Consider the following 24,793-nt stretch of genomic DNA (forward strand, 5'->3'; position numbering starts at 1 on the left):
CATTGCATCATACAATACTGTGATACGCATTATCTCAAGATGCAACATGATATGATTATTTATTTTTTCCTCAGTCATAACAAGTAGGTGGAAATCCATCACGTTTGTTTGAATGTCAGGTGCATCTGAAATTCAAAATCTGAAGAAGGGAGTTTGGATGGCTGAGAGAAGTTCTATTGAAATCTTTGTCATTAGTGGAATTCAGCCTGGGTCAGTGGTGGCCAACAGTGCTAGTTACAATTGACTGATTGCTCAGTGACTTCTGTGAAATGAGTCAGAATAATAGAAATAGATCTGCTAGATCCTCTAGCCCATCCTTGTGACCAGTGTTCCCTCTGTTCTGTTTCCTAGTGCTTTGTTCAGTCAGTCTACTCCTAAAATTCTAAGCATCCACGCCTTCCTTTCGAAAGTCATTACAAAATTCAGTAGAAATTGCCAAATTTTCCTCTCTGAATTTCATCTCATTACTTCTAATGATACATCCCACTCCTGAACCACAATAAATAATTCCTCTTCCTCTTTCGTGTTTATATCATTCAAATATTATCACATCCCCTGTCAGTTGCCACCCAGCAAAATAATATGTTTAATTATTTTAATCCTTCCCCAAAGTTAGTTAGCCCTGTACATAATTTTAGTGCTCTTCCATGAACTCCTTTCAATTTAAAAATGTTCTGGTACTGAGGTGTCCAGAACTTACTACAGTATTCCAGGTAAGAAATCAGTCCAGGTCCCATCTACATTGCATAACCTGCTGCCACAGATGGCACTTATTGGCAGCCTTGGCAAAGGCCAGGGGTTCAATGGGCTATAGACACAGACCTACCCTCTCCTTGCCAGGGGTGTTTCCTTCGGAGATGTGTTGAAGCACATTTGTGGGGCAATGTGGAAGAAACTGTCCCTGCGATTGCCTGAGCTGTGCCTGCTCTCTGGGTATTATAAAGGGACAGTGTAAGTCTTCAAAGCTGTACATCTCATAACTTTTTTGTCTGCACCATTCTCACTAAAAACAGATTTGCAGTGTTATAGGAAGGTAAGAAATGTTAGGAACATGAAAAGGCCATCCAGTCCTATATATTTTTTGGGGGTTGCCTAAATACCAGTGTTTTCTCCAGAAATAAATTAAATAGACCTGTTCCTCCATTGCGCTATGCCTTGTGCAGTCGTTTACAACATTACAAAGCAGGTGCTAAACACCATTGAATAGGAATGTTTTAACAGCCACAGTGCACTCACTTTGTACTGGTAACTCCGTACGCACATGGTGGCAGAGAATTAGGCCCATTATCTCTTGAATTCATTTATGCTCTTTGCTTCTGTATCTATCCCCCATAATACACTTTGAGAAAGGCTTTTAGCCAAAATGTTAGTGAGTGTTTTGGCTCTTACCAGTCAATGAGTATTTCTTAATTAAAACATGACTTTGCTGTTCATACTTTTTGTGGTTTGTTTTACTGTCTTATGAATGGTTTTGATCCCTATACTCTTGCGTATTTGCATACAGTAGTTACTCACTCTCTGCTGACTATTTAGAAAGCTTCTGCAGAGTTAGGATAGATACACTCTTGAATCTTTGGAAACCAGAGGTCTAATCCAAGCAAATGAAGTGTATCTGGTGGTCACACACATGGTGCTCTATACATACCGCGGTAGGTGTGTCTGTTTCCTAACACCCTCCCTGTGGAGCCAGGCATAGTATTTGAAGAGGACTACATTAATGTGGCCTTGGGACCTTTAAATTTGCATCCACATGGGAGAGTTACATAGTGCAGCACTTTGGTGTACTGCTATTCATACCCCTGTAAATTGAACTGTGGACCAGTGTAGACATGCCCTAAGTCTTGGTGGCAGACTGGTCTGAGTGGGTTTTCCTTGAGGAGGAGGTGTCAAAGTGCTGACACCTCCAGTAGGAGGCAGAAAAGACCTGATAGACCGTGTGTTGTACATGCTTATACCATGGTACTCATTTTGACTTGTGCTATCTCTTACTAAACCAGTACCTTGTTCCTGCTCAAAAGCATCCGTTGCTATTACAGATTCAGACTGCCAATTGTACCAGAGTATCCTGCAATCTTGTGATGCAATCAAACCTATAGTAGAGGGTGCCTCTGGACAACAGTTGTCTAAAGTTCTGATTGGCTGGTTGGGCCTTTTTGGTGATGTCACAAACTTTGATCAGTTCTTAACTGCGCAGTCAGCGCCTCCTCACCACAAGGAAAAATATATCCCTATCCTCTCATTTTGGGAAAAAAAGGAAATAGGCAACACTTTTATATCTTTCTCTCATTTTCTAGTTTTTAAAACAATTTTCTAAAGCTGGAAGAGGGATGTTAACATGTCATTAGCTTTAGCTACCAAAGTCCATAACCCCAATCCTACCCTTCAAAGTCCCACTGCAGTGATGGCACTAACAATAGGATAAAAAAGTATAGCCACTTACCCAGCTCAGACACTGCACATGGCTGCACTAGAGAAGTCGCTGCACTGTTCTGTAATGGCTCCTGACTTTAGGGAACTGATGTAAGAGAAGTGTCGAGGCTTCTATTTCACTTTCTTGACTCAGATTCCAAGATTAAGAGAAGGCTGGGACAAGGAGATGGCAGCAACAAAAGCAGGGAAAGTCACTTCACAAGTCCAGCTGTTCTATTTTAGCCACTTTCAGCTTCCATTTTCTATGACAAGAAGTATACTGGGATTATTAAGTGACCGTAGTTATGTTTCCCACTTAGATTTTGTAACTGTATGTGGAAGATAAATACCCTCATTTGATCTTTGGACCACATATTTCAGCAAAAATGGCAGCCAGACTGTGATTTGGAAAGACCACAGGGGGGCAGGGAACTGAGAGGAGACAAAGTTGCCCAACTACATTAAACTGCTGGAGCAGAACAGAACCTAAGCAGAAACTCTCAGCCTATGGCTGATTAAGGTAGGACATTTGAAATTTGCACCCAGAAGTCTGAATGAGGCTGTGGCGAAGAGGACCCGTCCTTTCAGGCCTTCAAAGAGGAACCTCATGGTCATGAAACATTCCATTGCCAACAAGGGGAAAGTTCATTGAAACAAGCAGTGATACAGAAGGAAGCAGAGGAGTGCTTCCTTTCAGCTCAGGGAGGCAACTGGTCCTTTTGAGGCTGTGTCATAAACAGATAGTTAAGGGTTAATACCTCTTTTACCTGTAAAGGGTTAAGAAGCTCAGTAAACCTGGTTGACACCTGACCAGAGGACCAATAGGGGGACAAGATACTTTCAAATCTTGGCGGGGGGAAGTCTTTGTTTGTGTTCTTTGTTTTGGGGGTTGTTCGCTCTTGGTACTAAGAGTGACCAGACGTCAATCCAGGCTCTCCAAATCTTTCTGAATCAATCTCTCATGTTTCAAACTTGTAAGTAATAGCCAGGCAAGGTGTGGTAGTCTTATTTTTGTTTTCTCAACTTGTAAATGTTACCTTTTTGCTGAGAGGATTTTACCTCTGTTTGCTGTAACTTTGAACCTAAGGCTAGAGGGGGTTCCGCTGGGCTATATGAATCTGATTACCCTGTAAAGTATTTTCCGAGTGATTTTGTTACTTTTTTTCTTTCATTAAGCTTTCTTTTAAGACCTATTTAAACGATTTTTTCTTGTTTTAGATCCAAGGGGATGGATCTGATCAGCAGGGATGGTGGGGGGAAGGGAGGGGAATGGTTAATTTTCTCATGTTAAAGATCCGGGAATTGGGATCTGTGTTCACAGGGAAATGGTGATCTCAGGACCCAGGGAGGGGAAAGTTTTGCAGGGGACGAGAGTGCTCCAGACACTGGAATTCTGGATGGTAGCAGTGTACCAGAACTAAGCTAGTAATTAAGCTTAGGAGTGTCCTTGCAGGTCCCCACATCTGTACCCTAAAGTTCAGAGTAGGGAAGAAACCTTGACAAGCTGGGTTACTTACCTCCACTGCAATTTATTTATAATCAAGGGGGTTTTAAGGAAAGGGCAAACCTTCCCTCAAAGAGGAAAGAACTAGGGAAATAATTGGGCTAGGGGGAAAATTAGCCCTTAAGTCCTGGGGGACTTGGGGTAAGTAGCTAGGCTGCATTTTTGGGAAGTCTCCGTTCTACACTATATGTTTGTGTTTGTTATTTAGCCTATGGAATCCAGGTTGTTTCAGGGTACAGGACACTAACTGTTTTAACTTTATATTGAACCTTAGACCAAAAATAAATAAATAAATAAAATAAGGCAGCTACTTGGCAAGGGTGTGCTGTTCTGCAGATAACTCACTGGCATGATTGTGCACACCAAAACCAGGCCTTGTCTATGGGAACCAATGCAGCAGTAAGTCAATGGGAAAACATCTGTCTAGAAAGCTGAAAGACCAAGGAGTCCACTATGTGTCTGAGAAAGAGAGAGGGATATTAGTGTGGGAAGATCAAGACATGCAGTTGGCCTGATTTTTTTTTTAAAGGTGCACTGGGATTCTGTTAGATCTAGGCCCATTTAGGCTTAAACAGGTTGAAGTGGCTTAAGAGAAGTTTAGGCATGATTTGAAAAGAAGTTCATAGGTGTGTACATTGACCTACACATATTTGGGGATCTACTTCGCTGCCTATGTTTTGTGGATGCCACCAATTTTTAGGCTGTATTGTGTTTTCAAATGAACTTTTCCCCACAAAACTGATGATCCTCTCTTAAAGCCCCATTTTCCTATTCTTACTTTTACTCTTCGTGCCTATATCACAGTAGAATTCCCTCAAGATGAGAACGGTGGGCAGGATAGACCATTCCCTGAGCTGGCTAGAAGACTCCATAAAGAGTAATGCAAGGCATTCTGTTTTTCAGTTCTTTGAAGCTGAGCCTGCTGCCCTGACCCACTAGAGAACCTTAGTGTCTGTCTAAAAGCAAGATCTAAATGGTGGTCCCTGTGCGTATTGCAAACAACGAACTGCTCCTACGTGCTAAATTCAGACATAACGCTGGGGCTGACGTAAGGAGTACATCATGCTGATGACCATCAAGGCTACTAGATTGTCAGGGTTGGTTCTGCCCAGTCCCCTTCAAACCTAGCTAGGAGTAGCAACAGTGGAGGGGCAAGTAGACACCATGTCCATGCAGCCCCTGTCAGGCTACCCCTTCCCTGTGGTGCTGGGTTAGCTTTTGGGGTGGAGTATGCCCCTGTAAAGGTGGCACATGCACGCTAGCATTATAATCTATGGGATCAACACAGCTCCAGCCTGATCCTCCCTGCACCTCCCCATCAGTCAGGGCTGAGAGGCAGTGGCTAAGACTGAGACACATACTGATTCCCACATCTGGACCCCCAAGGCAGTCCCAGCCCAGCTATCTTTCTCATTCTCCTCATAGTCTTTACAGCTTTGGGGTGAGTCAAGCTTGTCTAGCACCAGCCCTGTATAACAGTCGTTCAGCCAACATTGTTTGGTTAGCACCAGGATCAAATAGCTGTGATCAGCTGCTGCCTTCTCTGGCGCTATGAATAGGGCTACATTATGACAGGCATGGGGGCGGGGGGAGGAAGGATAGCTCAGTAGTTTGAGCATCAGCCTGCTAAACTCTGGTTTGTAAATTCAATCCCTGAAGGGGCCATTTGAGGCAAAAATCTGTCTGGGGATTGGTCCTGCTTTGAGCAGGGAGTTGGACTAGATGACCTCCTGAGGTCCCTTTCCAACCCCAATATTCTATACAGAGTGAGTATTTTGCATTATGCTGTGGTAAAGCTTGGGGGATAGTTCGTATTTCACAGTTCTCCCTCTTGAAATTACTGATTTGCTGCTTCCTTAACTGACTCAGGATAGCTGAGCCTCTTGCAAGCCAGGAGCAGGTTCAGTGTCTGTGGGAGACACTGTCTATGTACTATCTTAATTGCTGTCATTGTAAAACAATGATTCACTGAGAGATGGCCCCTTCCAGCCCAAGGCCACTTTATTCCTGTGTTTTTAAAGGAGGGGAAGAAAACAGAAACCCAAGCAATGTACTACTTGGCGGATTCCTCTCTCATACACTGGGGCTTTTTGTAGTTTCCAGGCAACCAGTTGAGGGAGGAAGTGTCAACAATTGTGTAGAGGGACCTGAAGAACTGATGGAACATGTCAGCAGCAGTGTCTGAGTAGATTCTTTGTAGCAAGTCAGTTGACTGAATCCATGTTGTTTTTGCCTCTTTCACAGCATTCAGCCTGGGCAGTACCACTGAGCTGCAGTGTCCTTGTCTAGATGTCAGTCCTGTACTGTTGTTTATTATTTGTGTTACCATGTTGCCTAGGAACTCCAGTTGTGGACCAGGACCCCATTGTGTTAGGTGCTGTACAAACGAGGTGAGGAGCCTCATTATTCTTTAATTTATGATGTTTTGATGCCAATGCAATTCCACTGACTTCTGTGGAGTCATCCCCAAGTCTGACGGGTATCAGTGAGCTACGAATCAGGTCCAGTACACGCATAGGGCCCTTTTGTAGCTTTTGACGTGCTCCATCAAAATTGAGTGATGCCCCTGTGATTCAAACAAGCCAAACCAGAGTTCAGCTCAGCATGTCCATTCTTAAGTCTTGATGTTTGGCAGGCACCAAATGGGTTCCAGCAGGGGTCAGCAAGCACAGTAAATGCACTAATGTACCAAATACACTTTCCAATAAAAAAGCAGCATGCTTTTCCCAGGACAGTGCTTGTCTACCTACCAGTGCCTAGAGCATGATACCAATGCTAAAGTTGCCACTTGTCCTAAAAACCTAATCTTGGATGGATAAACGTACTCAATATATCTGATATTCTGGTGAATGGAGATAAGTTTTTGAGCCTCTTCTCACAAGTCAATTTAAATTGCCTGCAACAAAACCATCACAGAAGCTGCTCCAGCAACTGGCACTAGTTGGCTCAGGAGTAATAATTGCTAGTTGTTGAGTGCTGATAGTCCCTGCAGTGGTAAGCAAAATAGAAAGATCTTGCTCTGCTAAGTGTTTATAAATTGAAGTGGAGAGACTAGTCAGTCATAATAAATCTCAGTCACAAAATATGCCAAGTGACCAGATGAAGGAGCGGAAGTAATATATATGTGATTCTATGGTGGATTATCATTGAAAAGCTTCATGGAATTGTGGGGGTGTGGGGGGTTTTTCCCCCAGAAAGGGCTTGAATGAAGACAGTGAGATTGGTCCTTGTGTAAAGGGTGTTGTGTTAAAATCTACCTTCTTTAAGATCCTATATTGCTAAGATAGCTGAGAGATGACAAAAAGCCATTTCAATTCGCAAACTGGTTATAGAAAGATGTTATTGAAATGCACACACAATAGCCTCAAAAAAGTGTGAATGGATGGATTCTCCTTAGATTGAAAATGTGATAGTTTGATGGTATCCAAGGACTTTTATGAGGTCACATGTTGCTATGGTAATGGAATGGAAGTTTCTGGAGCACTGTGCAGGAACATAATAGGTGTTGACCCATCTGGGAGTCAAGAGGCCATTCCCTTCCTGCTATGCCCTGGATGACACCCTGACCTGAACAGGCCAAGTGAGTCAACTCATCCCAAGGCACTTCATGTGTGAAAATGGTGTCTTAGATCCCTGCAAAATATTATTCCTCACCCTGGTGTGTATCAGTCCTTCCTTTCTTTTGAACCCCTCACTCTGTCTTCTATTTCTCAATTTTACTACTTCTGGACTTATCACTTTGGTGTTGTTACTGCTTTCCAGAAGGGGATGTGTGTGTTTGTGTGGCATTGGCAGCTGTGACAGAGGAAGCCACAAAGATCTCAGTATGAAAAGAGTCCACTTGTTCCAGTGACCTGATCCCATCCTAACCCATCTTCTGTGTTCCCTCACTTGCACACTCATGCCTTTCTCTTTAACCTCACACTCTCCTCCGGTTCTTCCCCTCCCTATGTTTACATGCATTAGTCTCTCCCATCTTAACTGCCCCATCCATCCCCCCCAAAATCACACCCTTAACAGCCACTGCCTCATCTCCCCTTTAAGTCTAAGCTCATTGAACATACCATCAACAATCATTGCCTGGAGTTCCTCTCCTCCAGTCTGGCTTCTTGGAACTCCACTGAATGACTCTTATCAAAATTTCTAATGACTGGAGCTGGTTGGAAACTGTTTTTCTGTGGATAATTTCAATGAAAAACAAAGAACCCCCAGACCCTGCTTTCAATGAAATTGTTCACAGAAATTTTAGTCTGTTTGGCTAAAAACTAGAAAGCCAAAAGATTTCAGCTGAAAACCAAAACGTTCCTCTGCTGGAAAGTTTTTCAGCAAAAAACTGAACCTGTTTGCAGAAAGCAGACTATTGTCACAAAAGTTATTTGAAAATCCAGTTTTCCACTGAAAAACAGTTTTGACAGAAAACTGTCCTACTAATGATCTCTGCCTGGTCAAAGCTCAGAATCAGTATTCCATCCTCCTCCTCAACCTGTCAGCTGCTCTTGACTGCACTGACTATGCTTTTCTTGTTCTCCTCTTACCTTAATCACTCCTTCAGCATTCTCCTCCTCCACATCTCCTCTCCAATTTTCTGTGGGGGTTCCACAGTGCTCTGGCCTTTGCTCCTTTTTCTTCTTCCTCTGTGCCTTGCAATCTCGTTCACAAACACTAATTGAACTGCCATCTCAACGCTGATGACTCACAAATCTACCTTTTCTTCAGGTCGGTCCTCCTGTGCAAACTGGATTCTTGACCTGTCCTTCTGACACCTCCTTGTGGCTGTCCAGCTGGCAGCTTAAGATCAACAAGGCTAAATCATAGTTCCTAATCTTCCCTCCTCCTATCATCCCCCTCCCACCATTTTTTGATCACCGTGCACAAACAGGCTCATCCTCCCTGTCACTCAGGCCTTTAATCTTCATCTTGACCTTTCCTTAAGTCCTAACATGCAGGCTGAGTCTGAATCTAGTTACCAGTCCTCCTTGTGTGGCATCTCTAAGATGCAGCCTTTCCTGTCCATCCACACAGCCTGTCCACCCACAAAGGCTCTCATCATCTCATGTCTTGATTACTGCATCATCATCCTCTCTAGCCTTAATAAATGCAATGTTGCCCCACTGGTATTCATTCAGAATGCAGCTGCAAAGATTATTCTCCTAGCTTATCACTTTGCCAATGTCACCACTGTCTTTGCACCCTCAGCTGGCTCCTCCTTTCTCTATCATATCAAGCATAAACTACTTGTCTTAACTTTCGAGGCCCTTCAAAGCCGTCTCCACTTTGCCTACCTTCTCTCCCATTCTGTCAGGATGTCAGATCCCACCTCCAATCAGCCAGCGATGGCAGCCTCCATCCCCCCCTTGTTACATTTTCAAACAAGCACCTTTGTGCTTTCTCCCAGGCTGCCCCTCATACACAGGAGACGTTCCCCATAAATATCTGCAAAACTTACTCATTATCCTCCTTCAAATCCCTCCTTACAACTCTCCTTTGCAGTGATGCCTACAAAGAACTTGACAGTGGTTAGGCAATTGGTGTGGTGAGGCTGCTCCCTATCTTGCTGACCCATGTTGTCTCACTATTGGCGTGTGCCCCTTGCTTTGTCTGTCCATCCCCTCCTGTTGTCGCTTGTTTTATACTCTGGTTGTAAACTCTTTGGGGCAGGGACCATCACTTCATCCTGTGTTTGTACAGCACCTAGCACAGTGGGGTCCTGGTCCATGACTGGGACTCCTGGGTGCTACCATAATACAAATAATAATGACTGGCAGCCTTTGGGGGTGTGGTGGAGCTACAGAATGATAACATTATTATAGCATTTTGTGAATCACTTTAGAGACTTTGAGAATTATAGTCCAATATAAAAAAATGGATAGAATATCATAGATAAGTATATCCAGTAAGCTTTTAGAGTAACCTCTATAGAGTTCTGTTCATGTTGTATAGAACCCTCTTGATTTAATCATTATTAGTTTGTTTAGGACTCTTTTTCATGAGGGAGGAATGCAGTGCCAGTAGGAACTGCAAATTGGGTATCGCTGAAGATATCCCTAGGTGCTCATCTAAGACACAGCCTTGAACCACAACCCACATTTATGGCCTTGATGCAGAAATTACTGGGTACAGTTCTAGGGCCTGTGTTGTGCTGGAGATCAAACTAGGTGCTCGCAATGGACTCTTCTAGACTTAAAACCTATGAACCCTGCAGTGAGCTCTGTGTAGCTAGACCCTTTTATCCCCACAGTGCTCTGATGAAGAGATTGGGGCTCCACATGGATGCAGATATCGGTGTGAGTGGAGCAGCTTGCAGGATCAAGGCCCTAGTTGGGAAAGATTAGGCAAGTCTCCGGTTCCAAAATCCTGACCCTGCTGTGTCTAAAGCCAGTCAGAAAGAGTTCTTCTTTTCTGTTTCCTACTTTCCCTGACCCCTTTCTGTCCCTGTCTAATGTCTTTGTATTATTGTTTGTGATGTTGCTGTAAAATCTTCAAAAGAGGGACTACTTTCTCTGGAGGGTTTTTGCCACTGTGCTTAGCATAATGGAGCCATGACTGCAGCCTTGGGGCTCCACTGTAGTTGCACATTAAATAACGATTATGATAGACAGAAAGTTAATCATGACTAGGGGCTCAGTGTCTGTAATGGAGGCTGTGGAAGTCATGGATTCCATGAATTTCCATGACTTCTGCAGCAGCCAGTGTGACAGACCCCAGAACCAGCTGCTCAGGCAGCTCCAGGGATAGCCACACCGGCCACTGCTGGAGCAGCTCTGCAGCTAGCCATTCGGGCTGCCCTGCAGCCAGCTGTACTGGCTGTGGCTAGGGAGGCCCTGCAGGCCACTGGCCATGGGAACCTCCCCAGCTGCGGCTGGTGCAGCTGGCCCTGAGGACTGCTTGAGCATCAGTGACACTGCTGCGCCATCCCCTCAGTTTAGTCAGAGGTATTTATAGTATGTCTGGTACAGCTCATGGGCCATGAATTTTACTAAAAATACCTTTGACTAAATTGTAGCCTGAATCATGACCTTTTACTCAGAAAGGAAAAAGCCTACAGCAAAATGCTTTCTGGGGTGTTCTCCCTAAAGAGACTTTATCTCATTACAAAAGGGGAATATGGAATCTCTTTAGAATGAATGTTAATTTAATTTCTGATCTTTTAAGTATTTTAGCCTTTTGTTTTTCTTCTCTGGTTGCTCCTCAGGAAGCAGGGCAGAGTCCTTTGGCAAGAAGCCAGATACCTTAACTGAAATGTCTAATGTGAAAAGACACATCCATCACCATCATGTTTCAAAGTGTAACTATTCGAGCCAATCTGAAAAGGGGTTTAAACCTCTTGTCAAAAAACAGGAAAACTATGGCAGGAGGTTGACTTTCTGATGAAAATCAATTTTATTTTTTTTTGTTTTGTTTTGAGGAAAGTTGAGACTTTCTATGGGACAAAAGGTTTTGTAGAAAATCTAATATTCTGTCAAAAAAAATGTTTTGATGTAAAACTTTTGTCCAGCCCTACTATTCTTTATCTAGGGGCAGCATGCAGAAGGCACAAAGGCCAGAGTTTTGAAAGGTTCTTGCATTCACAGGTGAGGCCTGATTTTTCAGAATTGCTCAGCATGCTAGTTATTGAGCTCCTCTATAAATCTACCTCTCCAGCTATGTCTACACTGCAAAACCCAATAGGTATGTCTACACTGCAAGCAGGGGTGTTAATTTGCAGCCTTAATCTAGCTAGCTCAGGTACCAGTTATGGTGAGGAAGCAGCAGCGTGGGCTGTTTAAGTCCACCCCCCCCCCGCCCCCTTCCCACTCCTGCACTCCTTCGGGTTTGTACTGGCATTCCTAGACAATGTTGAAGCCAGCGCCGCTCCATCTTCAGCACTACATTTAAAGAGCTAGCTAGATGAAAGCTAGTGCAAGTATGCTTATCCAGGCTACAAATTACACCTCCAGTTGCAGTGTGATGTAGCCTTTTTTTTTCAGGTCCCTAAATGAGAGTTGAACTCTTCTGAAAATTTGACCTCACTTGTGAGTGCTGAGCACTGGAAAATCAAGCCCTGAAGCCTTCTGGAAGCTTGGTCTTGCAATGAGAACAGGAGAAGATGTGGGAAAGGGTGTGACTAACAGGGAGGCGTGGATGGAGTAAGGGAGTAGGATGAAATGACAGTAGATGTAACAGGATTGTGCAATGGCCAGTGGTGAGTGGGCAGGTCATTCTCAAGGCCCTAGTACTGCTCCCATATAAGTCAGTGACAAAACTCTCCTTGACTTCAGTGGGGCAGCAACAAGCCCCCCAAAGACGTGATCTCTTCAAGGCAGGGTTAAGACACATGGCAGGGAACAGCAGGAACAGAAATTTTGCACTGCGGCTGCCTGTCGTGTGCTTGTTCAGTGACTAAAGAGAGCCTTTCACCCTTCCTGGCTGCCAGTCCAGCACCTTTCTCCAGGACTAAATTCACATCAGAAGTAGAGGAGCCTGCTTATACTCTTCCTAACCAAAGCCCTACTCCTAATTATTAAACGCCTCATCAGGGAGGCTTTGATACTGGGGATTAACTTGAAAAGGATTTAATAACCAAGGGCCATAAGCATCCCTCAGCCCTCAGCAGAGCTCCCCATTGAAGTGCCTCCCCCTATGAGCATCTCCTGAATTTTGAGCAGGTTTCTCCAGTAGCCATGGCAACAGCCTAAATCTAACTCCCTTTTTGTGATTTAGGCAAGCATTATTTAAAATCTCTTAAATAAATGATCTAAAATATCCTGAGTTTTGCGAGCAACATTGGGCAGCTCATCATGTGGGTTAATTTAATCGCTCTACAGCTCCCACTAAGTACATAATTCAAGATCTCCACTTTAGAAAAAAGTCTTTGAAATCTCTGAAGGGGGTAAAGAAGAGAGGAATTGTCTTGGCACAAATCCTCTGAGCGAATCATTTCTGGGGAGGGAAGAGTGGATTCTCTTTTGTCAAAAAACCCAAAAAGTTAAAAACAAAGCAAACCCTTTAAAACTTGTGTAAGACTTCCCATCTCGCAGCCCTCAGAGCTCATTGCAGTCAGTGGCAGCCATTCCGGAGACTTAAGGGCCCTGCTCTGCTGTTTTAAGAATTGTGACTTTCCTTCCTCAGTTGGGTCTCCTATCTTAGGGTGGGGATTGCTGTGTAGGTACTGTGCTCAGTTCCTGGGTGATGGCATATGCCTTTTGTCACTCAGCTGTCCCGTCTAGCGTTCCTTCACCAGAAGGGAAATGGCAGTGATGGGGGTCACTGAGAGAGAGAGAGAGACCGCTTTCTGGAAACGTCCTCTGTGGTAGGGATGCTGGAACAATTTTTATAGTGGGGGTGCTGATGATCAAGCCAACCAGTGTGGTAGCACCCCTGGTCCCTCTAGTTCAGTGGGTCTCAAACTTTTTTACTGGCAGTCCCTTTCACATCGCAAGCCTCCATGTGCGACCCCCTCCCAATAAATTAAACACATTGTTTACTATATTTAACACCGTTATAAATGCTGGAAGCAAAGCGGGATTTGGGGTGGAGGTTGACAGCTCACAACTCCCCATGTAATGACCTCACAGCCCTCTGAGGGGTCGCAGCCCCCAGTTTGAGAACCCCTGCTCGAGTTCCAGCAGCACTGCTCTGTGGAGTAAATATTAATGCCTATTGGGGGAGCAGAGTCAAGAGGGGCATTCCTGGGGCCTGTAGTTAGTGATCTCATAGAACAGGGGAAAAAAGGGCTTCCTTATTTCACCTGTTTGGTTTTTAAGCCAATCACAGCACAAAGGTGGTATTTGTTTATATGCAGGACCTACAGTATAGTGTAGTGGTAATTATTTGTTTTCTCCCCTCCCCCGCAAAATTACCCTTGTGTTGCTGTGATCACTTATGAAAGGAAAAACCTGGACGGCCTAATAGCATGCAGGCGGGAGGGGGGCCCCTACTGCTTAACAATTTGCAGGTTCTGCAATGTATAGCTTTTCAAATGAGTGGGGCTTGAGGTTCGAGCAAGTTGGCTGTCACCCTTTAGGGGCCATTGCACTGCTCCATAGCTTTGCAACTGCAGCCTTGTCAATCACAAAGGCAGAGAGGCAATGCTCAGTCATGCCCAAACTGCTTCCTCGTGCGGGGAGGAGGAGGAGTGAGGGATGTGGGGGGGAGAGAAATGTTTTTAGTTCTTGCCCTAAATCACTGGCAAAAATGAAATGATTACTTTTGCAGGAGACAGCTCCATTTCACCAAAGGCAAACTTCCATCTGGGGTTCAGTAATGAGAATTCACAATTTTGCACATTCATTAACGAGATGTCCAGCCCCACGTATCTCTGTGGAGGGTGGCGTTCTCACCTCAGTACTGTACTGTCAGGCTGTCACTCATATGAGAGGCAAATCCTGCCGTTCTCTCTCTCTCTCTCTCTCTCTCTGTTTCTAGTAGGGCTGAATTCTGTGCAGACATTTACTTTTCTGAACTATCTTATCTGCCTTCACAGGTGTAAATAAATATCACAAGACCCCAGCACATCCCTCAAATGTCTGAACTGGCAGGACGCTGACGTGTGACTGTTTGAATAGAAGAGCTCGCAGTGTAAAGCAATCTCTCTTTTTCCATGTGTTCTGCCCCTTCTGCAGAACAGTTCTTTTTTTCATAACATATTTGTATCAAGGGAGGATGGGAGACATTTGATATTTTGCTGTATTGATTTATCTGGACAGAAATTGACTTTAGTGCTTTACTTCTTCCCATACAGTGCGATGGTATGGCCAATCTGGAGGGGAATATTATGTTTTGGGTTAGGGAGGGTTGCACAAAAGAAGCAGTGGAGACCACCAGGTTGTGGGGAAGTGAGGGAGTTTACAAGTGGAGAATCCTTGGTTCCCTTTCCTCTGTGTTTACTGGAGGCTTTTGACTAAGAGAGTGACAAGTCTGGGGAGTTTGCCCTCCCCTTTCTCAGTGAGAGGCGTAAGGGAAAAGCCTGCGGGTGGAGGCAGAAATCTCTGACATCCGAGCCTGCACATCAGTTGTTTTACTAAATTATTCATCCTGCTCCTGTGATAATATAGTTATAAGGAGGAGCCTAATTAAATTTACTAGCTGGCTTCAGCCAATAGGATGGTAAGGATCCAGGACTATGAGATGACGATGAATCCTGCCAGTGTGCTGTGAATGCGAAGCAGAAGAAGGGGCTTGCAATTTGTGTGCAGGAGGGGAAGAGAACAAGTCGAGGGCCTCTGGATTAGCAGACTGAGGAAAGGTAAGGAAGTGAGTGGAAATGGGATTCACCTGTATAATACAGGGCCTGTCTGTGAGCTTTTTTAAAAAATATAACCTATGTGGACTATTTTCCTGGGGAGTTTGGGAGAGAGAAGGAATTGTGTGTATGTGTGTACACACTCACACAAGACATGTAGTGATTGTCTTTGTCTATATATACACATTGCATATGTGTTCATGTATAATATATACACACACACACACAATGCCCATGTGCATGTATTTGGAGTGTTTGTGTTATATATGAATGCAGCAGTGATCTATAAAGTGTGTATACTATAAATGTAATTAGAAAAGGTGAGATACAGAAACAGCCTGATGAGCTAAAGAAATCTGGATAAACCTAGTAGTGTACATAGCTGATTTGAGGAAAATGGGACTGCATGGGTTGCCAGTCAGATATTTGAAATTAAACGGAGCAGGGATGAGAAAACTGGTGTGTGTTAATCTATGAAACCTGCAGTGAGATGTGGGAATGGGAAAGGAGACGGCAAATTAGAGCATTTGTCACAGCAGGTGGAGATAAACAGCAGTCTATAACTGGATTCTCTAACATGGGAAAGAAAGTGTGAATGACTAGAAAAGGCAATTATTTCTATCTGCTGCTGATCTACCTGAACCTATCGGGGGTGGGGGGAGTTGAGAAATCAGGAGCGCCTAGACAGCTGATTAGAAAGTATCAACTGATTATACCTTCTCATAAACCTGTCGCCTAAATAACATTCTACTGAGGTGTATCCACAGACTTTAATTTTCTCTTCTAATTACATGGGATGGGATGGGCAGCTCTCAGAGGGTGAGACTTTGAACTGGAACCCACAGATTCATGTTGTTTGGAATAGCAGGTGTATGCAAATTAACACAGGCAATTAGGATCGGCACCACCTTTATGTACCATCCCCTTTCCCCTGTTAATGGGAGGCTACCTAGGTTGGGTGGTGGTAGTTCTGTCAAGAATGGGTTTCTTTAGGATGACCGTCACTAGGTAATGTAGCGCTGAGACATAGAGGGGTGTTTGTGGTGATGATGCTAAGATGCCAATTTTGTAACGTACAACATCCTTTCAACTAGTTAACAGAGGGTTGTCCCACTGTCTAAAGCCTAAATCCATTTAATTTAATGAGTTAGTCCTATATCCCAATATATGGAACCCAAGGCCTTATCCCTCATTCTGTTTTTATTCCCCTCACCTCCCCTTCTCTGTTACTGGGCTCCAGAGGAAAGCATTTTTCCTCCCCTGCTCTCCATAAACTTGCAGGCCAGATGGAACAATATATCTCACTGACCATGTTTTACATCAGTTGGAACTTTATAGACCCTTCCAATGAGTTCCAGGGAAAACAGAATCTCTGCTCAGAGACCATCAGACACTGACTCTGGGGGACATCAAGTCTCCCTACAAAGAGAGCAGGCAGACAGACGTAAAAGGAGACGTGTGTGGAATGACTGCCTCAGAACCTGGATTGATCACACTGGTTCAGTTAAAGTAAGAACTGATCTGATTCCTTGGCATTCCCTGATACCAAACCTTTTATAAGTTTAGTTCACTTGCCCCCACTCCCAAATATCTCCCCCTCTCCTGGCTTCCTCTCGGGGCCAGGAGATGGGGGAAGTCTGAACATGTCTGATATTCCATCCATAATATACCAATTCCCTTGCTTATCTTTACATTATTCTTGCAATATGGCCTGGCTGTTCTAGAAGTCTCTGGTGGGATATTGGGGGGATAATCCTAAGTCTCATTCTCCACTGCCTTCCAGCATTTACATCTGTGCACTCTGAGAACCAAAGTGGCTGTAAAACCACTCCCATGCTGATCTGGAAGCACCCACTTTTCATAGGTGTAAATGACTTCACGTTAGAGGGAAAATGTTGAATTGGGCCCCTTGTGTGATTTGAAGCACCCTGCACTGCGTACAATGTTTATATTCAGTGACGCAGGACCAGCAAAGAAACTGCCGAAGATAATAAGCTATAGCCCCTATTCAGGACTGAATAGCAGTGTCTTCACTTCATCTGAAAAAGCTAGGCTGACTTGAGTGGGTGTTTAACGTAGGGTATATTTTTGTCATTAGCTGTTCTCTTGCATGTGCATTTTGCTCCTTTTTTGTGACCCTAAGTAGAACAAAGCCGCAATTATATCTGAGTTTGAGTCCAACTTTCAAAATATCCACAACAGCCAAGTGAGCTGAGATTGAAGCAAAACAAGTTTGTCCATCCCTAAATAAAACCCGCTTCAACTTGGGGACCAGAGATGCCACTGCTATAGCTGAGTAGGAATAATTTAGTCGCCTACATATTCACATAATGAGATTGTCAGCCTCCATGCAAAGAGAGCTCACAGTTTAAAAAAGGATGCTCTACCTAGGCAGCTCATCCTTGTGTTTAAAAGGAGGCTCTCTCTGCCTATTGTTGCTGGACTGTTGTGTGCTGCTCCTGGAGAGCGGCACATAGGGAATTCAGTGAGCGGGGTGAGGGAAGCGTTTCTGGTGACACCACAGCAGTTGTAGGCTGGGATTCGGTTGCAGCATTTATCCCTGGTTGGGTGAATACATTGTTTGCTTCTGCCTCAGTGTCAGCAGTGTGGTTCAGAGGTGGGCAAAATGCCAGGTTCTTCCCAAGGAAGCTAACGTCATTGTCAGTTCACTGGTGGCAGAGACCATGCTTTGAAATCTGAGGTCACTCTCCCTGTTAATTGCTGAGATGATTAATTAATGCAATGATATCATTTTCCTGGGCTGAGGTTATGAATTGTAATAATGAGGGGCATGGAGGGATACAAGACTTTTGCTCATTTTAATGTTGTTAGAATTATTACTATGCTAGCTACTCCTCCTCCAAACAGTGGCCTCCTGTCCCTTTGATGATACTGGCCTGGCCGCCTTGTCAACTCTCCCCCTTGGCAAAATGGGCTCTAGTGTAATGCAGGCCAGATGCGCCCTGGGGGACTGCAGTCTGAATGTGGATGATGAGTGAGGGGCCCTAACCTGCCCCACACTAGTTATGGGAACAATGAGTTCTAATCCATATTTCAGATTATATGTGAAACAGAGTGTCTACTGGGTACATTTCCTTAATCTGGGTGTCCAGGCCAAATTGTGTTCTGCCTCCCTAAAATTCCCCTTTCACTTTCATCTGGATGAAATAATTCTCCCCCTCCTTTTTTTATTTTTTTAAAAAAGGGTGAAAAGTAGTTGTGTTGCACAATGGCTGCTGCATTCCACACCAGAGGTGGTTGCATTTCAGAGGCTGATGAATGACCAATGTTTACTCCATCTATAATCCCTCAGGAGTAAAGGTGCTGCAAAAAGGTCAGTTGTTGATATAGAAGTATAGTAAGGGTGAGATCTGTGTCTGAGGTAATAACTATATCCTAGGCTGAATATCTCCTTTTCTGTCTCCTGTTGTCCTAGTATCTAAGCAAATAAACTCAGCAACTGAAAGACAAGGTGATTATAGTAAATAAACCCTTTTTGGTTTTGAGCTTTGGAGTTTGTTAGCCCCGGGCATGATTAGTAGCCAATAAATTAGAGTTGTCCTGAAGTTATTGCAATACTGAAATTCTTAATTGAAAATGTAAATAAAAGTGAAGGGAAACAATACAGAGGGCTGTCAAACTGCTCCTCCTTGCTCACTCCACATTTTTCCTGCTCCCCTCTGCCATCTCCTTTTTCACTGACATCCCTTCCCGATGGTCCGCAAGCCTCTTGTCTTATATTTTCAAAGCTGAATAGGTGGGGAGGGGGTGAGATCCTTCCAATTTAAAGACAAATGTTGGGGCAAAATGGGTTGCTTTCCATTTAAGCAGTGCGGCAGCTTGGCTTTCTCTTCATCCTAGAGTACCCCACCCCACCACCTGCTCTTGATATTAAAGTTGCCATTTTCTTGCTTTGCTTTATGGGAGTGAGAAGCCAAGGTGACGTTTTTGTTGCTGACAAACAATTAGAAAACTCTAGTTGCCACGAATCCTCTTTGACAATTGGCTTCTTATTCAATCAGGGTTCAGGTTTGCATATTTACAATACAGTTATCAAGGAATAACCATGCGGTGATTACGCAGATCTCTATACTGTATCTAATAATGACTAGGAGCCAGTTTGCAGAGAATTGCATATTGTATAGTTAGTGAGACATAACCACACAATGATTGTGCAGCTCAGAGTGCAGTATAACATTGCTACTATTAATAACAGGTTGACAGTGGCCAGGAGGAGGGTGAAATATCCCCAGAAGCTGTGCTTATAATTTAAATCTTGCTTAAAGGGAACAAACAAAAAGGAGGCCCTTGTAAATGACATTTTACTGTGAAATGACCTGCAGGCTGGGTATGGCTTGTGTCCCAAATAAACTGCTCTGCATACACCTGTTGATAAGGGCCAGATTCTCCATTGTTGAGAGTGAGAAGGCGGGGTGGTTTGGGAGGCTTTCCACTTACTAAAGTCCTCTCTAGTCTGGCTGTGGGATACTTCGGGTGGAGATGTGCTGAAACAAAGGCAGCAAGGATAGGTGACACAGAGTACCACTTCTCCAGGAAAGTGGGAGTGTTGCCTCTAAATGAACTCTGAAGGCAATCGCCTGTTGTTTAACAGGATTGTTTTATTTTCACCAGTAACTCTTATTATTTCTCTATTCCACTGTCAGGTTTCATTGAACGGGCCTTTTCCCTTAGCAGAGTCCTCCTAAGAAGGTGCTCAGATACTACAGCGATGGGGGCCATCTGAGTGCCCAGCTCAATTTAAAATCAATTGACTGACTGTATGTTAAGTGCTGCAGTAAACAGAAGAAGCATTTACTTTATTTTTAAATGTGTCTACCAACGCTCTTGGATTGCACCCCTTCTCTAGGATTATTTAAAATACCTGGCTAACAGTACTGCGAGACTCTTAAAAATGTCACTTCTGAAAGTTATCCAGCTATTTTAAGTACCTGTGACCCCACCATCACCACTGCCTCACAATCTTTAATGTGTTTATTCTCAGAGCACTCCTGTGAGGTGAGGAAGTGCTATTATTCCCAGTGTACAGATGGGAACTGAGGCACACAGAGACTCGTGGGTATGCAAACATACCCAAACTAAGTTTAATCTAGGTAGCTGAGGTCCATGGAGCAGTGATGGTGCAGCAGCATGGGCTGGCCCCGCAAGTAAAGTTACCCAGGGTTCCAGGTGGGCTTGCTGCTTTAATGCCCAAGCTAGCTAGAATACAGCTAGCTTGGGTATGTGTCACACCTCATGTATTCTGAGCAATGTACCCAAGTGAGTCTGACAGAGCAGAGACTAGAACCCATGTCTCTCCAGTCTCAGGCTAACCCTAGCCCCTAGACCGTTCTTCCTCGCTGACTGATTTTTTTAGGTCAAAAAGTAATTGGAATTAAGTAATTTACTTATTTTGGCAATTTTGTCCTGACTGTGAATGCTAGTGTCATGTTACCTATTGAGATTTACAGGCTCCCTGTCCAATCCAGAAGCACCATGAAGAACTATGGATTAGTTCAGATTATTTTATGATATGAACAGCAGCCTACTCAGTAATATCACTTCTTTGTAGGTTCAGTAACTGGGAAGAGATTGCTGTTTCATTGTAACAGCCTTGCACATACATGGCTAAACTGGGAAGGCTGAAGGTGTGTCATAGCCCATCCGAATTGCTTTTCATCACTCTGTCCCTGTAATAAATGGCTTCCTTCTTTGCAAAATGAAGTATTTTGCTGCCAATTTGCATACCACTTTCATGCAGTTTCTCAGGTAACCATGAAGTTATTCCCATGGATCTTTATTCCAGCTAATTTACTAATATATAGTTTTAAAAAAATAACATGAAGGCCAAACTTAGGGGTGATTCAAAGGTGCTTTGTAAGTTAGATGCTTGGGAGACCAAGATGGTGCAACTTACACCACTGTACACCTTCTAGCTTCTCCATGGATAAGGTGGAATAGGACATAGGCTATGTTCTTCCACACTTTTGTTTGTTGCTTTTCTTGCTACATTTCTCTCGTCTGGCCCCTCAGCCTGTCAGTTACCACCATTTAAATTAAATCTGATGGGCTTTGGGATAGTTTGGCTAGTTGGGAGTCATGGTGTGAACAGGAAAATTCCAATGGCAAACAGAAGAAATAATTATAAATATGGGTTTGCTGCAACCAAGCTGATTAGAGCATGGGTAAAATGGGCAATTACTATATGTAGTATTAAGTGATACGGTAGAGAGAGTCAGCCGATGTTAGTGCCTGGACACTGTAAAAAGCAGCAAAGATATCCTGTGGCCACCGTTATGAGACTAACAGCACGTTTTGGAGCATGCAGGTGCCGCCACTTCGTGGGTGAATACTCACTTTCCGTCAGATCATTGGTAATGGATCATTTCCAGGAGCAGGAATTATATATACGCAAGCAACCCGTTTAGAGATAACTGAGGTATAGTTCAAGTCAGGGAGGATGGGCCTGTTCTAGCAGTTGAGATGTGAAAACCAGGGCAGGAGAACCTGGCGTTTTGGTAGTTCGGCTAAGCCATTCACAGTCCTTTGTTTTAATCCTGAGACTGATGGTGCTGTCAAAGCTTTGCGCCATGAACTGAAGCTCAGCAGTTTCTTCTTTCTTGAAGTCTCCGGCCCTAGTCTTTTTTTTGCTCGGCAGCGTGCCCCACCTTAAAATCCTGCTATTGGAACATTCCAGGAAAGCCAAATATACAAAACCTGTACGGAGAACACTTCAACGATCCCTGGCACATTCATGCAGATCTTAAAGGTGGCCCATCCTGCAGCAAAAAAACTCGACCAGCCACTCAAAGAGAAAACTGCGGTCGGACTTCAGTTCCATCTGTCAAAATTTGAATTACCATCAGCTCTAAGAGATTATATTTACGAACAGACTGTGAATTGGCTTGAACCAATCTTACAAAACTCAGTTTCTCTCCCTTCCCGTGGTTGGCACATTACCTTGTGCGACACTGCCCTAGAACAGGGCCTCATTCTCCCTGATTGAACTAACCTCGTTATCTCTAGCTTGCTTGCATATATATACCTGCCCCTGGAAATTTCCACCACATGCATCTGACAAAGTGGGTATTCACCCACGAAAGCTCATGCTCCAAAACGTCTGCTAGTCTATAAGGTGCTTTGCTGCTTTTATATGTAGTATTAGTCCATTCTAATGAACACCTGTAGGTTTGGGCAATGGTATCTTCCTACAGGGTGGGACAAAGAATTCAGAAATTGCATGTGAGAAACAGAAACTGGGAGCTCTAAGCAGGTAGATGCAGCAGCCAGAGAATTTTTTTAAGGCGTTAGAAGCTTCACCTTTGAAAAATATGTGCTTTGCAGAGCAAGTGTTTTACTTCCTACTCTGAGCTTTACTAAAATGGAATGGTTGGCAGGCACTTACCCACTGCGTGTTTGAGCTGGAAAGCATTCATTGGTTCTCCTGTCTGGAGTGATTTTTGTTCAACAGTTCTTCTTAAACCATTGCAAACCATTGTCTTTTGCCAGGTCTTCATGGTTGAAAATAGCTGTGTTTAGGTTTAGGTCCCTGATGTTTAAAGAGATTATATTTTAAAAACTAACCTTCTACCTGAATATAATCCCCAATGCCTTGAAATATCCTTTTTAGTGGTGAGTGAAATAGCACAGAAACTGGACAGAGTTTTTGTGGATTTTTTTTTTAAATGACTGATTCTGGGCCTCCAAAAACACCCAGTTTTGAAATAAAGTTTCAGATAATGGAGGTAAACAAGCAAAAAGATACACTCTGATAGGTGTGGAAGGTTAAGCAATCTACTGAATTTATAGTGGAAATAACAAAACTTGCTACTGACTTCTGTGGGGTCTGGATTTCATCTTGTGAACAGAGAATTCTCCGAATTTGGCTCAAAGAAAAGCTTATACTATACCTGCCATTAATCCAGGATCTTTCACCAGTGCTAAATTCATTTTACAAGCAAACACAAATGTATTTACTCAGAACTGTTCATAAAGGGACATACAGACTGTCTATTTGTTCTGTGTTTGTACAGTGCCTAGCACAATGAGGTCCTCCTGGCCCTTGAGAAGGGCTCTGGGCACTGCAGCCATACAGATAACAATAGTACAATTAAGCAAGGCTCATCTCCTAAATGCTTCTGGCCTTTAAAACCTGCTTTTAAAAGCATCGTAACAATCTTATTTTTTCAGATTTCTCAGCACTGGGTTGTTTGCCTTTTCCTATACCAGGTGCATCCATTCTAATAACACATTCTCCCCTGTGCTCTGTAACTTGCAGGACTTTGCTAGGTAGGGAACAAGGATGAATGACCTGATAGAATAGCTCCAAGAGATTACATGGAAACAAAAGACAGGTGAGAAAACACATCAAGCATCTGCTCGATTCGAAAATGGGCTTGATGAAAGGAAGGAATGTGAGTGGCCAATGAGCTTTCTCCTGAGCCGTACAGCTCTCCTGCATAAGTACCTAGAGCTGAGACTCATTAATAGCATCTTCCTTCTGCTTGCTAAAACAAAGCACAAATGCTCTTTAGCAGGGCCGCCCAGAGGATTCAGGGGGCCTGGGACAAAGCAGGGAAGTTGCGGTGCTTGTACGCATCAGGCAGCAGTCTGGGTCTTCGGCGGCATTTTCGCGGTGGGGGGCCCTTCAGTCACTCCCCGTCTTTGGCAGTACTGAAGGGCCCGCTGCTGCTGAAATGCCACCGAAGACCCAGACCGCTGCCGGGCCAGGACTCGCAGGGCCCCTGTGAGGCCCAGGGCCTGGGGCAAATTGCCCCACTTGCCCCTCCTCCCCCCGGGCGGCCCTGCTCTTCAGCAAGTGGATTTAGAGAGAAATAACAGACTCGTCCATGGCAGAAGGCATGAAGGATTCACCCTTATGCATGTACCTGAAGAATATACATTTTTTTATTAACTTTGCAGGCAAGGCAGTCTTAGCTGTGTGAAGTTTCTCTGGATGGGAGGCTGGAGGGTGGTTTCTGTTATAAACAAAATGTAAGGGATCCCAAGAGATTAACAGAGTTATTCTGGTTTACCCTCAGCAATCTTAATAATTCAATAGAACCTTTTGAATCATAGCATAGCCCTGCTGCTCCCTGCAAGGTCCGTTCAGTGTATGAAAATTCCTTAGTTGACTAAATAGGAGACAAGAGCTGTGGAATCAGACAAGCCTTTGTCTGTCAAGGGCTGCATCTGACTACTCCAGTTAATGGGCACCTGGGCTTTCCCCATGAGGTCCCCTGGATGTCTCCAACTGCCGGTCACAATGTTACATGCCACCGGCCTCACATATTATGCATTTGTAACCACAAAAAGTACCTCCCATTTTGCTCAGCTTTGCAGTCAGACTCCTTAACACAAAAAGCATTTCTCCCCAGGAATTAACCAAAAATATAAGTTGTTTTTAATGACAACAGGCATTTTCTGACCTTCCTTGTGGCACTAGCCTGCATCTCGTTGAAAAGTGACACTGGCAGTGTGAGAGCCCAACAGCAAACTGCAAAAGCTCTTATCCTTCTTTCATACCTATTTCACAATTGGAAGGAAAACTCTACTATTTTAACCAGACCCAGACAATTGACATATTGACTTGGGGTTTAATGGCGTCTTTAAGGCACAACCCTTCATTGGGAGTGGGGTGGCACCACCCCAGCCCAGTGGGA

The 24,793-nt window shown here is 44.0% G+C and overlaps 1 protein-coding gene across 1 annotated transcript in view; it reads left to right on the forward strand.

The window, feature by feature from the left end:
• Positions 1-15,051: 15,051 nt before the first annotated feature.
• The window catches only part of SYN3 (synapsin III), a 290,187-nt gene continuing 280,445 nt past the window's right edge, over positions 15,052-24,793 (forward strand). Inside the window, exon 1 of the mRNA XM_032786144.2 lies at positions 15,052-15,137. The gene's annotated coding sequence lies outside the window, so the exon portion shown is untranslated. The remainder of the gene's footprint in view (positions 15,138-24,793) is intronic.

This window comes from Chelonoidis abingdonii, chromosome 1 (genome assembly GCF_003597395.2).
Source record: "Chelonoidis abingdonii isolate Lonesome George chromosome 1, CheloAbing_2.0, whole genome shotgun sequence".
In the NCBI taxonomy this organism is placed as follows: domain Eukaryota; kingdom Metazoa; phylum Chordata; order Testudines; family Testudinidae; genus Chelonoidis; species Chelonoidis abingdonii.